General features: G+C 36.3%; 1 protein-coding gene across 2 annotated transcripts in view; it reads left to right on the top strand.

Annotated features, from left to right (window-relative positions):
• The first annotated feature begins 10390 nt into the window (after positions 1-10390).
• The window catches only part of LOC136028270 (protein bric-a-brac 1-like), a 125562-nt gene continuing 122053 nt past the window's right edge, over positions 10391-13899 (top strand). Inside the window, exon 1 of one of the 2 annotated variants that reach the window (XM_065706005.1) lies at positions 10391-10648. The gene's annotated coding sequence lies outside the window, so the exon portion shown is untranslated. The remainder of the gene's footprint in view (positions 10649-13899) is intronic. The other variant, XM_065706006.1, reaches the window with a different exon arrangement.

Here is a 13899-nt window from a genome sequence, read left to right as displayed (position 1 = left end):
ATCCGTGATTTGTCTTCTGGCAAAACATACAAAATTCCACATTTTTATAGATAGGAGCTTGAGATTTTTGCTATAGGGTTTTCTGATACGCCAAATGCGATGGTGCGATTTCTGTTAAATGGTGCGATTTATTCTATGACTTTTTGGGGGTGTTTCCCCCTATTTTCCAAAATAAGGCAAATTTTCTCAGGCTCGTAACTTTTGATGACAAAGACTAAATTTGCTGAAACTTATATATTTAGAATCAGCATGAAAATCCGATTCTTTTGATGTATCTTTTAGCATCAAAATTCCGTGTTTTAGAGTTTCGTTTACTATTTAGCCGGGTCGCCCCTATTTACAGTTCGTTGCCACGAACTATTTGATAAAAGATTACACTCTTATTCTTAATTGTACAAGTTGTGAAGAAAAGAGCTAAAAAATTCATCTAAAGAGATGGAACAAGTGGCAAAAGGAGCCACTTTTTTTTAATGAAAATTTAAATAGGACTGTATCTCATTTTACTCTTTATATACATGTTTTTAAGATTATATTTTAGTGCCCAATAAAATATCCACACCCTAGCTAGCCCTGCCTTTGGATATATTGGATATAAAAAAAAATAATGAAAAACTCACCTTGAAATCCATAGAATTGATGACCCTGTAACCTATTTTTGATGCGTTCGGCACCCATCCTTACGTAATAAATTTTTGAAGATGTGTAATTTTTCAAGGTTGATTATGATTCGCAAAGAGTTTTTGCACAAATATTAAACTTGAATGTAAAGCACGAGCGTTGAAAGAGCAAACACTAGTAATGTTCGCAAAAATACTGTTACAGCACTATCACATTTAAAAGGACATTGGATCGAACAGTTTGTAGTAAGAAACTGTACGTGAAGAGTGATGATTGTCAACAGAAATAGAAACTCTAAAGAATGTATCTTTGATTAAACACATGCAACAATAAAATACATTATATATACTGATCTGTCAATCTTAAAGTTGTTCAACAAGAGCTCTTAGCAAATGAAACAAGTTTCATCCCGATCCCTCTACTCTAAGTGTTTTCCAAGATTTTAGGTTTCCCCCTCCAACTCCCCCAATGTCACGAAATCCAGTTGTAATTTAAAATAAAAGCTCTGAGACGCGATATCCTTCTAAATATTACATTTCACTAAGATCCGATAACCCGTTCGCAAGTTAAAAATACCTCATTTTTCTAGTTTTTCCAAATTAACCGTCTTCCCAATCCCCAGGTGATCGAATCGGGGAAAAACTATTTCTAATTTAATCTGGTCTGGTCCCTGGTACGCCTGCCAAATTTCATCGTCCTAGCTTATCTGGAAGTGCCTACTAGGAAAACCGGAACCGATAGACAGACCGACAGACCGACAGAATTTACGATTGCTAAGAATAAGCAACATTAAAACTTTCACTCCACAGAAATAACAATAGAAATTGAAAAATAATGTTAGATTTTAAGAGTAGACCTGTAAGCATTCTGTGTACTTTCCAGACGATAAAATTATTCTGATTTTTAGCAAAAGCATTAACGTTCTTATCAACAGAGCCAATTATCTTTTTTATTTTATTATATATTGTACACCCTTATCAACAAGATCAATAATTTGTTGTTATTTTATTACTGACCATCTGTCGTCTTTTAAATAAATGATAACAAAACAAATTCAATATGCAAATTTTTCCCAGTTCTTTGTACAATTCCCCCTTTAGTGAGTCGCAATCTTTGGATTAGAAATAATATATTCTATCGATTTTCTCTGGTTGTTAAACTTATTTTGGATGAACAATAAAATGTAAAAGAGGAATGATATTACTATTTGTATGTGGTAATGAAAGATGGTGATCGCTATAATTCAAAAGGAATTATGTTAAAAGCTGTAATTTAAAGTTGAACAGAAATATTGGAAAGTAATTTTTAACTGTGGTACACGGTGTACAAGGACCAAGGGTGATTTTTCGGAGGCACAGATTGGACCCACTGCTTTGCTCATGCACCTTCATGCCCTTTCTCAACTATTTTCTTTTCTTATCCTCTCTCTCCCATACTTATTTCAATGTATTACGTAAGGATTTTCAATGGGAGAATTGAATTGTATGAGAAGCCTTCCCGTGCACATTTTTATGGCACTCGGTATTAACCAGGTGACACATAGCAATCGCAAATTCTGTCGGTCTGTCGGTCCCGGTTTTGCTACTTTAGGCACTTCCAGGTAAGCTAGGACGATGAAATTTGGCAAGCGTATCAGAGACCGGACCAGAATAAATTAGAAATAGTTGTTTTCCCGATTTGACCATCTGGGAAGGAGAGGGGGGCCGGTTAATTCGGAAAAAATAGAAAAAATGAAGTATTTTTAACTTATGAGCGGGTGATGGGATCTTAATGAAATTTGATGTTTGGAATGATATTGTGTCTCAGAGCTCTTATTTTAAATCCTGACTGGATCTGATGACATTGGGGGGAGTTGGAGGGGAAAACCTAAAATCTTGGAAAACACTTAGAGTGGAGGGATCGGGATGGAACTTGATGGGAAAAATAATCAGAAGTCCCAGATACATGATTGACATAATCGGAACGGATCCGCTCTCTTTGGGGTAGTTGGTGGGGGGGTAATTCTGAAAAATTAGAAAAAATGAGGTATTTTTAACTTACGAACGGGTGATCGGATCTCAATGGAATTTGATGTTTAGAAGGATATCGTGTCTTAGAGCTCTTATCTTAAATCCCGACCGGATCTGGTGAGATTGGAGGGGGGGAGAGGGAAACCTAAAACTTGGAAAACACTTAGAGTGGAGGGATCGGGATGAAACTTGGTGGGAAAAATAAACGCAAGTCCTAGATAGATGATTGACATAAACGGAACTGATCCACTCTCTTTGGGGTAGTTGGGGGGGGGGGGTTATTTCTGAAAAATTAGAAAAAATGAGGTATTTTTAACTTACGAACGAGTGATCGGATCTCAATGAAATTTGATATTTAGAAGGATATCGTGGCTCAGAGCTCTTATCTTAACCCGACCGGATCTGGTGACATTGGGGGGGGGGGAGGGAGAAACCTAAAACTTGGAAAACACTTAGAGTGGATGGATCGGGATAAACTTGGTGGGAAAAATAATTAAATAGTTGGGGGAGGGGTTAATTCTGAAAAATTAGAAAAAATGAGGTATTTTTAACTTACGAAAGGGTGATCGGATCTCAATGAAATTTGATATTTAGAAGGATATCGTGTCTCAAAGCTCATATTTTATGTCCTGGCCGGATCTGGTGACATTGGGGGAAGTTTGGGGTGGGGGAACCTAAAATCATGGAAAACGCTTAGATTGGAGGGATCGGGATGAAACTTGGTGGGAAAAATAAGCAAAAGTCTCACATACGTGATTTACATAATTGGAACGGATCCGCTCTATTGGGGGGGGGGGGGTTAATTCTGAAAATTAAGAAAAAATGAAGTATTTTTAACTTACGAAGGAGTGATCGGATCATCATGAAACTTCATATTTGGAAGGACCTCGTAACTCAGATCACTTATTTTAAATCTCAACCGGATCAAGCGTGATTGGGGGAGGGGGGCAGTTTGGGGACCGGAAATCTTACAAAATACTTAAAGCGGTGAGATCAGGATGAAACTGGATGGGAAGAATAGAAACCTGTCTAAGATACGTGACTGACATAACCGGACCGGATCTGCTTTCTTTGGTGGAATTGGAGGGGGGGTTAATCTTAATGAAATTTGATATTTAGAAGGATCTTCTGCTTTAAAGTTCTAATTTTAAATTCCGTCCAGATCCTGTGACATTGGAGGGAGTTGGAGGGGGAAACCAGAATTCTTGGAAAACGTGAAAATTGGGGTATTTTTATCTTACGAATAGATGATCGGATCTTAATGAAATTTGATTTTTCGAAGGAATTCATGTCTCAGAGCTTTTATTTCCAATCCCGACCAGATCTTTTGACATTGGGGGGAGTTCGAGGGGGAAATCTTGGAAAACACTTGGAGTGGAGAAATCGGGATGAAGCTTGGTGGATAGAATAAACAAATGTCCTTGATACGTGATCGACGGAACCGTACTGGATTCGCTCTCTTTGGGGGAGTTGGGGGGAGGGGTTAGTGATTTGGTGAGTTTGGTGCTTCTGGACGTGCTAGGGCGATGAACATTGGTAGGCGTGTCAGGGACCTGCATAATTTGACTTAATAAAGTCGTTTTCCCAGATTCGACCATCTGGGGGGCTAAAGGGAGAGGAAAAATTAGGTATTTATAACTTACGAGTGGGTGATCGGATCTTAATGAATTTTGATATTTAGAAGGACATCGTGACTCTTATTTTAAATCCTGACCGGCATTAAGCCTCTTATTTTCCTTTTTAAATCAATCTATTGATTCATAGAATTTTGTTAGATCTCATACCATATGATCTCTTGGCTCTTAGCTCTTCTCGCCTCGTCACAAGTGCCATATGAGCTTTTAGCTCTTGTTGTAGATAGGAGCTTGAAACTTCTACAGTAGGGTTCTCTAATACACTGAATTTGATGGTACGATTTTCGTCAAGATTCTATGACTTTTAGGGGTTTTTCCTCACTATTTTCTAAAATAAGGCAAATTTTTCAGGCTCGTAACTTTTGATGAGTAAGACTAAATTTGACGAAACTTATATATTTAACATCAGCATAAAAATACGATTCTTTTAATGTATATTTTAGTACCAAAATTCCATTTTTTGAGTTTCGTTTACTGTTGAGCCGGGTCGCTCCTTACTACAGTTCGTTACCACGAACTGTTTGATAATCAACAAAGTTAGTCGGCTTACTGTCATGTGAGTAGCATGTTATATTTGTTATATATTGCATGTCTATTTGCATATAAAATTCACCCGTGTCTTTACTGTCTTTGTCAGTTTGTTCTACAGAGGCTTATACTACGATGATCGTTTTTGGCAACGTTTTTGAACGTTTTTAAACGTTTTTTGGCAACTAGTATTCCTTTTTTAATAGCTTCCCAACCTCAGCAAGACACAGAAGCTTACTTATTTATCATAAGCCCTTGTCTCTGGCTGTCCAGGGAGTAAGGATCTCTGTCTTCCTTCCGACCTGAAGAAATAAATTCTATGTCTCTGATAAAGTTTTTCCTGTAAACAAGGCCATTGACAAAGAAACAAAAATAAAGCGTTTTTCGACATCACTTTTATTGATAAAGCCACGCAAAGGACGCGGCAACACTTCACATTATCCTAGTAACGTAAATCTAGGATCTGTTTGTCTTAAGCTGGACTTGTTGCATTAATTTATTTCTGCTCATTTTAGGTTTCAGCACTGCTCTTTATTTTCGCTTGGAATACATTTTTTGAGGAAATCAAATTTTAAGATTAATTTCTTTTCATACGACTAAATGTGTTTAAAAAAATATTTATCTTCACCGAGGTTCTGCTATTCCCTGTGTGCATGACCAGTAAGTTGAAAGCCGATCGAACAAAACGCTTTGGCCCATTTAGGGTTCACACCTTTTTAAAAAGTTCTATTCATTTCTTTTTTAAAAAGTTCTATTCTCGTTGAGATCCATTGTGTGGAGTGTACATACCTTGTATGTTCTAAGCCAATATGTTCCATCAAAGACAATGTGTGTCTCTTCTCGAGATATGCCAAGGCCTTCTGTCGGTTGTAGAAAACTAAAGCAAGAATAAAAGGCTCTACTTAAGCTAGAAAAAAAGGGCAACTAAAGGTAGAAAAAAGGCTCACGAGAAATTGTATTCGACTAATTCAGACAAGGATCCGGATGATTTAAATAGAGCTTGAAACGAATCAGAAAAAATAAACACCAAGCTACTGCTGACTACAAACACAAGTTTGAAATTAAACTTAAAAGTGTCCCTGCAAAGCGTCCCATTCCCGATTTTTCCCGCAACCCTGTAAAGTTGGTTACGAAGTCCTTGTTCCCACATCAGTTGGTTTTCGACTGCAGGATCTTGCTCCTATCCTGCGCAGCGAAACTTTATGGAAGCGTTTTAAATGAGTCTTTTTTCTTTTTCTTTCAAAAACAGAACCTGTAATCTTAAAAAAATATACAAAATCCATTTCTAATCCATATTTTATCCTGTGGTGTTTGTTCCATATTAAAGTATCCAGGATGTAACTCCTATCCTCGTTTCCTCTTCCTTTCTATCTTCTAGAAAATAAATATGTTTCATATGTTTCTCAAATTATTAGCCTAAATTTCCTTTTACTGCTCTTTCTTTTCTAACATTAATTTAAAAAAAAAATATTCCGAAAAAGATGCGTTTAAAAAAAGCAAAGGTCATGTTAAACTTACGATCAGAAGAAATAGAAGCCTACAATAACTAAAACTGAAAACAACTAGAACATACTATAAAAGAATAAATAAAACCCAAAATGAAGAAAAATTAAAAAACAATAATAGCAAAAAAAACATACAACAGGTATTAATATAATTGAATAAATAAATCTTAAAAAGAGAAAAGCTTAAATTTAATGTGCAAATAAATCTAGAAACGAACAAAAATTTTTACAAAGGAGACTTTGGGTTTTGTCACCTTCTCTCACTGTAAAAGTCTAAAACCTACTGCGTAACTAGCACTTTACTGAAAACTATGTGTCTTGGACAGCCTTTAATATTTGCTATATTCCATACTAGCTGTTGGGGTGGCGCTTCGCGCCCCCACCCAAGCCCCCCTGCGCGCTTAGGTTGTTGCGCGCCATATTAGTTACGCGCCATTGTAGTTGTGTCCCTGTGTCCCGGTCATTTATATTCCCTGTGTCCCGGTCGTCATTTGTGTCCCGGTGTTTTTTCTTTTTAGTTTTTTACCTTTTTTATTTTTTTTATTTTTTTAAGTTTTTCTTTTTAGGTTTTTTCTTTTCTTAGCTTTTTTTGCGCCATATTAGTTACGCGCCATTGTAGTTGTGCCCCTGTGTCCCACCTGTGAATATAGATAGATATATATACATATATATATATATATATATATATATATATATATATATATATATATATATATATATATATATATATATATATATATATATATATATATATATATATATATATGTTTGTAAAACTTAGATTGTCAGGTTTACCGACTCTTGAACATGCAACATATAATAGTCCATGGGAAAAACAATCCGTATTCAGATCTATACCTCATTATTATAATGATTGCCCTTGAGCTTTGTTGATGGTGATTGCTAATCGAACATTCCCTGTGTCCCGGTCGTCATTTATATATCCCCCCTGTGCCTCCCGGCGTCCCCATTGTAGTTGTGTCCCTGTATCCCGGTCGTCATTTATATTCCCTGTGTCCCGGTCGTTATTTGTGTCCCGGTGTCCCAGTCTGTAATTTCTCTTTGAGTGTCCCGGTCGTCATTTGTGTCCCGGTCTCCCGGTCTGTAATTTCCTCAGTCAACAAACATGACGCCAGTCAACAGACAAACAACTTATTTATATATATATAGATATATAGACATATATATATATATAAATATATATATATATATATATATATATATATATATATATATATATATATATATATATATATATATATATATATATATATATATATATATATATATATATATATATATATATATATATATATATATATATATATATATATATATATAGTTTATCAGATTTCTAAAAGAAACTATTTGACACGAGTTACAAGTGTTTCAGGGTCAACTTGTTTTTCTTTTTTCTTAAGGGATACTCGTGTCACTGTTTCAATGAGTTAAACATATTTATATTTGTGCACTCATCTTTTAACTGTGGAAAAATTTAGCGCGCTTTTAGTTATCTTTTTTTCCAAAATGCTTTGCAAAAAGAAGTGGGATTTAAGAATTTTTATCAAGGAGACTGTAGATTTCTCTGAGAAAGTTATTATATATTAGTTCGAGAGTGGGTGTTTTTTCTAAGACAGCTAGAACCCCTTCCCTCCCATTTCCACGCAGACGTGTTGTATAGCTTAGAAATCATGCATTAGAGCTATTTAGGAATTATAAATGTGGAGAATCGCTAACTAGTCATTTTTGGGGAAAGGAACATTTTCATAAATACTATTATAGGCTATGATATATGTAATCAAGTAATCATGAAGGTAATCATGCCGTAAGAAAAAAAGTTGTTATGAGAACTGTATCCACGATAGATCGTATCTAGTACAACATAGGCTTTGGATTTGCGAGTTCGGAATTTGCTTAGCAAACATACCAGTTGATTGATATTCATGAATGCCGACCATTTTTTCCCATCAGCCCGCTGATATCCAAACCGGGCGTTTGAAGTATCTGAAATCAAGCTATTTTACATTTATGTAAAAAAGTTAAAATCGTCATGATATATTGGGACTCTCATCGTTGGTGATATTTTTGTCCTGGTACCATAATAAGACCCAATTTCGTCCTCACTTTACAAAATGTTGTTACGAGTCTGGCTCTGATAATGAAATTCCCGCCATCTGTTAGTGCAACGTATAAATTCAGCCTAGGGAAATAGTACTTGAGGTCTTGGAGAAAGGGGCGATTTTTTTTTTAAGCATCAAGTATTTGGTTTACTGAAGATAGTAGAAAGCCCCAGATTGGGTGATGATTGAAAACACTATTATATATCTGACAAAAAAATGGTATGAAGGTTCCAGGTAACTGTTGTTTTCAGCAATATTTTTACCCAAGAGCTTTTGGATACCAAGCTTGATTTAGGGGAAAGGGAGTCTAAACACTCTATCGGAGAAAGGTAGAATTTACACCGTTAAAGTGGCCGAGAATCTTGAATACAAATACCAGCTTCTAAACTTACTATAATCTTCGTTTCTATCCCTGCATACAACGCCAATGTAGAAACAGCGAGTCTGGCGATGTTGCCCCAGAGGGACCAATCTTACAGTGCCGTTTTAGTTTGTCAATGTTGCAAAATGAAGCTCGACGTCGGAATTACACAGCCCCGCCGTTATTACGAAGATCGGAAGAATACTGGCAAAAACGGCGCTGCGCTACAAGCCGCTTTCAGAATAGAAGAAGCGTCAGGGCGGACCAATCAAGGCGTCACAGCCAAAAAAGGTGTTGAGCTAATCGCAGATTTCTGTCATCGCGGCCGTCGTTGGGACCCTAACTGGTTAGGAATTATCAGTCCGCAGAGTCATGATCGACCAAAGTGAAAATTGGCCCTCCTGTCAAGGAGAACTACCACCCAGTCTCTTTCCTGGCTCAAGGACATGTACAATAAAATAAATTCCAACTGTAAGTTGAGTTACACGGAGTTTTATAGATACGCAAAAAGAAGAAAAAAAACTTGCTGAAAAGGGCGGAATCTTCTAAAAGTATGGTGCACCAATATCTTTTGCCAGAACAAGCTCCTAGTAGTTATGTTCTAAATAAATAGTTTGTTTTATTTCGACGCCCCCGTCTCTCAGTGACCTGTAAAGGTCCAGCTCGAGATGACAAGTCTATGTGGGATACAAGCAAGACTGTATCCAAGAGCTTAATTAGGGAAAGGGGATTAAAGAATGGGAAATATATTATTTCTGTCCGAAAGATAGAAAAAGCTTAAATTCTAAATACCTTCTTTCCATTTTTGGGAAGAAGGGAGCTCAAACTCAAAACCTTATATATAGTCTTCGGTGGATGTAAATTGAATTTCTTTCATCGGTCTTTTTTTCTTCGTAGCTAGGGGGCAATGGGGTGGCAGTCTCAAGCAGCGGCTTCTGGCGGGGTTCCTAACTGATTCTTTTTTAGCCTAAAAACAAGCTATATTTACATTGTGATAGTAAGGGGGGATCGACATTGTCCCCTGTGGCTGAAAACCTTAGCTAAACCTGTGTTCCCATTCACAAGGTAGACCAAAAATTCTGTAAGGTGTAGAAAAATGAATTGAATACTTTAGCAGTATATACATGGACATTGTCTGAAAATGTAAAAGCAATGGCAATGATAATTGAGTAACATGGCCCAAAGCTTTGAGATCTTGTCTAATCATTCACTTCCTCTATTAAAAGCATTTGGTGTTTTGCCAATGCAATTAAACTATTATTTAATGTCAATAATATTCTATTAGAGATAATAGTCAAGGTTTTCTTAATAAATTTTGCTGGGAAAGTTTATTACTTTTTGGGTTAAAAATTCTATTTTTTCTTGTGAATCGTTTAATATTCAATAGTTTAAAAAGTTTATATTTTTTACAACTGATAAAACCGTTGCGAAATACTAAGATAATATTCATAAATACCACTTTTTTATTATTAAAGATCAATTAAATTTCGCAACCGTTCCGTAACTTCCAACAAATTTTATCTATGAATATTTAAGTCAATAAAATTAGGAAATATTTATTTTTCCAAATGTTAAAGCCCATTACAAGAAGAAAATTTAGTATCACAAATTCTTTCTTTGTTTTCACTTGCTTTACCTATTAAAATCCTAAGTAGAATGAATGGTTTATAGTCTAAGACTGATCACCACAATGCTTACCGTCTAAAATCGAAATCAAAATATTTTATTCATTCGAGGGTGTGTCCCTTTTTACGTGCCTGACTATGTGACTGAAACCATTGTGATCATGTGACTATTTTCATAAAATGATAATGAACGGCCAACTATTAATTTTGGATATATAGAAAAAAAGCAATAGCGGAAATGGAACAAGGTATCGGCTCTTTAATTGCTTGCATCTATTGGTGTAAATTTGGAGGGTGGAGTGGCATGTACCCCTTCCCCTAGATTTTTCAAGAATCCTTTGTCTTGGTATTTTCATTGGTCATCGCCATTTTCGGGATTTTCCCTGCAAAAAAAACCCTATTATTTTCAAAAATAAATCCCCCCTACTTTTTTGTGAATCGAAGCCACTGCTTGCTTCTCCTTTTACTGAGATGATCACACCTGAGGAGGGTCGTATCCACGAGGGGTTGATTACGAAAGGACTATTTTTGGGGAGGCTTACAAATTTATTTTTTAAAACTTATCAATTTTTTTGTATTCATTTTTGTCACGTTTTCACGAGTCGGACAAACATTTTGAGGGGGGGGGGCTCAAACCCCTTAACCTCACCCTCTGGATCCGGCATTGTCTGAGCTCATAGAAAAAAATTCTGCTATTTTTACGGAATAAACTTCCTTCTTCCCATTTGGTTTAATTCTTTCATTCCGTGAGGGAAAGACCACACTTACCAAAATTTACAGGGAGGGAAATAATAAATGTTAAAAACTTATCAGTTATCTTTACCAGATTTCTTATCCATTAAGCTTAAGCCCCCTCCCGCTTCAGATGTCCCATCCTTTTTATGTTTAAAAGTGTTCCTTACATATTGTCACTGGCTAATTTATCCCCTTCTCTCTTTCGGGAAGTAAGTAAATGCGTATATACCTGATTCCATGACCTCAAAATTGTAGTCACGGACGAATTGCACACTGGCCCGGAGAATAAATTTTCGGCAGGGGACGATACTCAAAATTTCGGGGGAGACCATGACTAGAAAAATAATACTAACAAACAGGTCAATAGTACAAATAAAAAAGAATATATGGGATAAATCCTACAAATCCTGAGATTCTGGAGGAATAGGCCCTATGCATCTTCTACTTTATGCTTGCCTCTTTCCACCCACATAAGACACTGCTCTTACATAAAAGATGGGCAAAAAAGAGCAAAGTTAGCACCCTAGAGTTAGCAGAGGCAATATTATAGCGTTGTTTGTAGTAGAGAGCCATATGCGTTTTTTTTTTTTTTCAGGGCCACTTTGTATAGAAATTGTGGTCGTAGGAACTTCGCAAATGGCTTATTAAATTGGAAATTAGAAGTCCCGGTGTCCTGTTAAAGAGTAAAAAGTTATTGCATGACAGCCAGCCCCCCTCCTTTGTCTTATTTTACTGCCTGTCCCCGTATTATAAAAAGTTGGTGGGACTGCTTCATAATGGGTGTATGATTGGCTTAAAGCTTTCAGGGATTGTTCTTTGGATCAAAAAGATTAAATGTTTTGTTGTGGAAGGGATAGGTACACATAGGAATGGACAAAAAAAAACTTCATCTCTGATCAAGTTTAAGCTTATAGTCATGAATCTTCGATCCAAGAAGAGCCCCATATACAAAAAAGCGTCTGGGCACTGCCCCTTTCCCCTCTCCTCTCCAAAAAAGGGCCTGAAGATGGACCAAAGAACTGTTTTCCCCAACCGTTTCGAAACTCATATTCTTAAATCCCCGGACTAAAGGGACCTTAGTGTAGGGGCGTAATTTGCTGTTGGGCAGGGGGAGGAACAACTGCAACTCCCAGACCTTGGTTCACACCGCCCCAATCACCGTTTGTCCCCTACCCCAGCTGAAATTTACTTTCTTCCAAAAACTTGTCAAAACTAGGATAAACCTGCATAATTCAAGCTTCTAATGAAACAGATCAATATCTTAGTACATATATTGTATTTAAATTTACATGTATTTACTTTCATAATATTATACATTAGCTTTATACAGTACTATAAATTACCTTCATAGAACTTGTAAAGTACTAAATAGTAACTTTATAGTGCCAAACGGAATATTTTTTTTTTGTTTTTTACCGTCATTTTCACTTGATTTGGGAAAATTGGCTCCAACATTACCCCCTCCAAGGATTTTGACGAAATTACGCCCCTGTCTCAGTGCAGAAGCAATAATATAAAAAGTATGGGTCCCCCCCACACACACACAAAAGGTAATACAAAGGACAAAAAGTTGTTTCTCCGGCCACTTCCCATGGAAGGATGGTCATAAAAACTTGGAAGGGGGCTCATGTAGGATGTTATTTGTGTTCAATTAATCAAAATAAAACTTTCAGAAAAAGAAGATCTTCAAAGAAAAGTAAAGGCCATATTAAACTTAAGATCATCAGATACAATACCTGTTAAAACGTAAGCTAGAAACGACAAGAAATCACTATTAAAGAATAAACCCAGAACGAACAGAAATTAAACAAACAACTAGACCTACGTTGCCTGAGCAACGTGAAGTGTTGCGGCAACCTTTGTCCGGCTTTACCGAATAAAGTGTTGCGAGAGCAACACTTTGGTATTGTTTCTTTGCTATCGGTTAAACGCTGAAGTTGTCAGCCTATCGAAGCTTTTAAAACGTTATGTTCAAAGAAGAGCGCGATCAGCAATCACATGATCAAATGCTATTCCACAGCGTTGAAAAAAACAACAATAACAAAAGAATATCGAAAGAAGTGACTACATTGACTTTGCAGCCAGTTGAACTTTATCGTTTTCAATCGTGGACATCGTGACGGATCAAGACTTGGAACAATATCTTATATAATCTAGTTGGTATTATAAAGCTATCCGTAACTTTTCAGGATCAAAATACCATAGATGAAACTCTATTAATTATTACGAAACTGCCTCATTGTTTCACGTTATCGTTTGTAACCGTTGCGTAAACACTTAATTCTAGGTTACAGTGAGCATGTGTAGGGTACATCAACTAGAAAAAATTACAAACCTATATTCACTGAAGATGATTGTAGCCTAACAGACGTTTATTACTTACAAGTCCCCTGCATGTCTTACCACTGGAACCAAATTGGTCTTACCATCAAATACACCGAAAACAAATAATAGATACACCAACTAGAAAAAGTTGCAAACCCCTTATTGCCGAAGATGATTATGGTGTAACGCCGGCTGTTGCTTACAAATCCTCTACTTGTCTCACAATTGGTATCGGCCTATTTTTGGTTTCAGTGTGTACCCTACTACTGAAGTTGTCAACCCCTTGAAACTTTCAAACTAGTATATCTCATGATGGAATTTTCGTACCAAAAAAAAAATGCAATACTTTGATCAGTTCATCAAGAGCTATCGATTGCCGTCGAAAAAAAACTCTATCTGTCACAGTTCAAAAGTTGATTTTTTTTTTGCCGTAGGCCAA

This window comes from Artemia franciscana, chromosome 6 (assembly GCF_032884065.1).
Source record: "Artemia franciscana chromosome 6, ASM3288406v1, whole genome shotgun sequence".
In the NCBI taxonomy this organism is placed as follows: domain Eukaryota; kingdom Metazoa; phylum Arthropoda; class Branchiopoda; order Anostraca; family Artemiidae; genus Artemia; species Artemia franciscana.
The sequence above is the reverse complement of the archived record's forward strand: the minus strand, read 5'-3'. Positions and strand labels throughout refer to the sequence as shown.